Raw genomic sequence first — 5,119 nt, 5'->3', positions numbered from 1 at the left:
AAGCAAAACAAATGACAAACGCACTCAACAATTTGTCACCAGTTATACAGTAAGGTGCACACGAAATGGGCTTTGAACAGTAAAACAGTAGAAAGGCATCATGGCACACTCACAAACCAGCATGTACAAACAACTTGTCTCTCCACTAAGGTTAATAACAGAGGTTTGGATACACGTCTTCTGCAGAAGACGTGTATCCAAACCTCTGTTATTAACCTTAGTGGTGAGACAAGTTGTTTGTACATGCTGGTTTGTGAGTGTGCCATGATACCTTTCTACTGTTTTACTGTTCAAAGCCCATTTCGTGTGCACCTTACTGTATAGCTGGTGACAAATTGTTGAGTGCGTTTGTCATTTGTTTTGCTTTACTGACACACAGTCACAACATGTCTGATTGTAGAGTTGGAGGAGGGGTTGGCTTGAGCAGTCCTGCTGTAATGAGTGCCCATAGCTCACACTGTACTGGCTCCAGGGCTGCTTGCAGTGTGATGATCAGATGGTGCTCTTAGAGTCTATTGTATGTTGGAGTCGTCTTTATCTCTGTCGGATGTGGAGGTTTTTACTACAGTCATGAAAGACTTTATGGTGGACATCACCTAGGTATTTGCTGACTTTGACCTCAAAGACCACAGGCACACTCCTGAACCTTCACCTGCAGTATACAACTTTCCCGTAACCTGGGCAGTTTCAGACTGTCTGATTCTGAGTCACTCCAGTCTGCTCAATGAGCTTTCAACTGAGAAGTTGCAGTCCACTGCTACTCCTCCAATGATAAAAGAGACAATTTTTACTCTTACCGATGTGGTGTACATCACTCAAAAACTAGAAGATCAGCCTGTTGTGACTCAGTGGGATCTTAATCTGGTCTCTGCACTTCAGAATTGGCCATTTAAACCATTGGAAACATTCCTATCTGTAGTCTCACTCACAAGGTGGTATTCCTTGTAGCCATCACCTTTGCGAGGTTAGTGTCTGAACTGGTGGCCTTATCCTGCAAGGAACCTACTCTGGTTTTGCATAGACGCATGGTGGTGTTGAGGCCTAAGACTTCTTTCTTGCCTAAGGTAGTTTCTGCTTTTCAGCTCTTGCTCCACCATCTCTAGGTGGCTCAGACAGACCATTATTTACGTTTATGGTCTCAGGGATCGGGCTCTACCTTTTCCTGTCAAGGTGTACTAGATGTGTGAGTGCTTCTTGTGCTTTTCGGCATCAAGCAACTGTTTTCCAGATTTGCAAGGCTGCCTCCTATTCTTTTGTTTACATCTTCTCTAAGTTCTACCAGGTGGACGTTGTGGCTTCATCTGATGCCAGACTCGAGCATAAGGTCCATTAGATGGCTCAGAAAGTCCTCAGGTTTTTGTTGTTTGGGGCCTGTTGGCATTTGTTTGCTGTGTTGCCCACCTCTTAGCTAAACAGCTAAACTGCTTTTGAACGTCTAGTTGAAACACATGCTGTGTCCCTCAATGGATGACAAAAAAGTAGGATTTTTGTACTAAACATAAAATCCTTTACTTCAAATCCATTAAGTAACACAGGTCCACTGTGTTTATGATCATGTTCTTGCTACTGCTTTACTACACAACTGAGGCAAGGTGGTAAAGGAAGGGGTTACCCTGGGCTGGTCTACTGTTTTTTTTTGTTTGCAGTGCCCAGTCCTCCTGTAGGCAGTAGTATAATCCAAAGAAGAAAACCTTACTGTGTCCCTCAATGGACACAAAACAAGTTTTATGGTGAGTATAACAATCTATTACAGCTTACCAGTCCTTAGATGTGGTGGCCTCATTAGTTTTCCTTTTTTAGGCTCCTTTATTGTAACCTGGTGAAAATGCTAGTATTCTGAAAGGAAGGCAGCCACCAGATCAAAGGACTAGTAAGCTGCAATATAATATATAATTTTGTTTTTAGGTTTAGTTATGCTTTAAAGGTGAGGTACAATGTAGGGCATTGCACACAGAACAGAGGTGAGATGTCTGAAAAGCTACACATAGAGGAATACAATATCCTGGTTATTGCACACAAAGTAGGGGGTGAGAGGTTTGGTTAGTTCCTACTGAAAATTACATTACATTTAATGGTGAACTATGAGGTGAGAGATTTCCACTCATCCTCATAGTTAGAGCCGACCTGTGACAAACAAGCTGTCACAGGTCGGCTCTATTGATTGGGAAGTGAGCAGAAACATGCACCGATCCACTCACTCCCCCATCGTCTTCCCCATGGCTGCGGCACTCTCAGTATATTGCGGGCAATAGCCTGCGATATACTGAGCTTTGGGTCATGGGAGGAGGTTAGCATATGTCCTTCCATGACCCTAAAGGGAACTATGGAGAAAAATACTTACCCCATAGTTCTCTTTTAATTTAGCACCCCTCCCAAGGACCGAGAGATGTGCCCTGTTATGTACAGAGGTATTGTAAACATTTTTTAAAGGTGACACCTCATATTCTCCAATAATTCCACACATAAACAGTAAACACAAATATTTTTATTGGAATGAACATTGTTAGAATGTAATAAACAGGAAATGTAATGAACGTTAAAGCAGACTTTCACACGTGACGTGTTCCTTGGATCAAACCAAAAGGATTGTGATATCACCCTCACCTTGGAGCCACAGGTGGAGGACAGGTGTAAGGATAGTAGTTTTTCTAACTTTTCTCTATGGGTTTTTTATTCTACAGCAGGGCTAGACAACCTCAGCACTCCACCTGTGGTGAAAATACAAATCCCATCATGCCTCTGCCTCCCAGAGTCATGACGGTGGCTGTCAGAGTCCTGCAATGCCTTATGAAACTTGTAGTCCCACAACAGCTGGAGTGCCAAGGTTGCCTACTCCTGTTCTACCTCTTTAATGCTATAATTTTACATGGGGGTTGGGCTAGTATTAAGAAAGTAAAACTTGCATTTTTGTATCATTCCCACTTTAAAGTTAATATTTATATACAAAAATCCATAGAAATAATCACAAATACATTAACAGCATATGGTTGAGTGTGTGCGTTTCAACCGCTGAAAATGCTATTTATCCCTTTATATCAAGGTATGTTACAAGACATGTAATTGGGTAATAAATAATGTCTTGTTTGTCTATATGCCCAAAAACAAGGGTGGATACACTGGGTCAGCACTGCAGGAATACTCCCTGAGTCTAGCTCTCTTTCCTGTGTCACAAAATGGCTGCCCCAAATTTTCATTCCTCCTTCTTTCCACTATAGAAAACCTGGCAGCCATTTTGAGTTGGACTTTATCATGAAAAATCATATGTAGTCTCAGACTTGTATTTTTTTTGTCAACACACACACACTAAGGTCAGTTTGCATAGGATACAATTAACCCACCAGCACAATTTGAAAACAAATGTAAATGTAGAGCACCCTTTGTAAACCAGTAATGGCATTCAGAGCAATACAAACATCCCTGCAGATAGTTTTCCTGCTGTTAACTCAGAGTCCCCTTGTGACAAAGTCACAGGGGTTGATTACCCAAACGAATAGAGGCAATTCACTTTGCATAGTGTATTTTCACTTCAATCATCCAATCACATCCTAGCAATTCAAAGTATTCAAAAGTAAACACATGTTTCATTTACTAACATTCCATTTGCAACTTGAAATTCATTTTGTGAAATGTATACCTAAACAGCCTTTACATCCTTAGTAAACTAATCCCACCATGTTTCCCCAGTCCACCTAATGCCTGCTGACATGCCCCCAAACATGTCAATATATTTTAGGAAAATAATATTCTTTCTAAGGTAACTTAATTACGGGTAAGAGAACTGAAATCATCCACCAGATATGAGCTATTTTAGAAGGCATGTGTGCTGGTGTCTCTATGGGTGTCCAATATATAATGTATACTACCTTAGTGTAAAAAGGGAAGTACCACATCCAAATATCTTCTACTTAGGAAATTAAACAAGAAAACAAAATAAAATTTGGTGTCCAAATGATGGTACTAAAGTGCAGTTACTATTAGGGTTGCCACCTTTTCTTCCAGGAAACCTGAACACTTTAGCGATGCACTGAAATTTTGGAGGGAGAATGAGTTGTGGCTTAGTCATATGTAAATAGCGCCACCCATTAATATGTGAAAATCACAGTCGAGACTATTTTCAGTTGGGGGCTAGTAGCTCTTATATTAATTTTGGTTGCCCCTGTGTGTCTGACACCGTTTGTCCAGGTTTCAGCTGCCATGAAACCCGGACACAGCATTCAAAACCCGGACTGTCCGAGTGAATCCTGGACAGGTGGCAACCCTAGTTACCATGCTGCATGTTCATTGACTGTGATTTAGAAACCACGCTGCAATATTTTGGCCCTTGTAGACAAGGAGTTACTGTAGCAGCTGTCCCCTGAAAAAAGTAAAGGGCAGAGGTGCACAGATATTAATATTAAAACAGTGTTTTTGTGCCAACTCACTCCTGAGGACAGTTGTCAATGTGCAGCTTACCTATAAATGTGAGATTGTTGCTAGGTCTAGTTGAAAATAGACAAATGAGGGCTGTCAGTTATGTTTTGTGGATATACTAGAGGAAATATTTGCAGGCCAATTTAAAGAGCCTCTGTAAACTAGCCACTGTAATTGCCTGCTCCTACCTTCATAGAACTGCTTACCTTCCCAGCGTGCCAATAAATGTCCCTGAAAACCTCACATTTGTGGATATGCACAGTGCTCCAGACCTCCCGCTATGCAATGCTGTATGCCTGAATGATCTGTTGTAGGCCCATGCACTGCGATAGTACTCTTGGCGCTCCAGGTGTTCACAGCCAACTTCCATCCTTACCATCCAAGACTCCAATGAAGAATGAGCTCCTCTAGAGCAGGGGTGCCCATTAGGTAGTTAGCGATCTACCGGTAGATCGCAAAACGAACACTGGTTGATCGAAATCGGCTCACTGACCTGTGTACTGACCTCCCACAGTGCTCGAGCGGCTGAATGTGTCAGACGCCGCAGACGGGAAGGAGAGAGGAGAGGAGACTTGGAAAGCTGCTGCAGTGGAGGTAAGAAAAGACAGACACTAGAGAGACAGCAGAGAAAGTGAGAGAAGAGACAGCAAAGAGAGAGAAGAGAGACAGCAAATAGAAACAGGGGAAAGAGAGAGAGAAGAGAGGGCCG

This window comes from Nanorana parkeri, unplaced genomic scaffold (genome assembly GCF_000935625.1).
Source record: "Nanorana parkeri isolate BGI_ZX_2015 unplaced genomic scaffold, ASM93562v1 scaffold2058, whole genome shotgun sequence".
Classification (NCBI taxonomy): Eukaryota; Metazoa; Chordata; class Amphibia; order Anura; family Dicroglossidae; genus Nanorana; species Nanorana parkeri.
Note: the sequence above shows the minus strand (reverse complement) of the source record.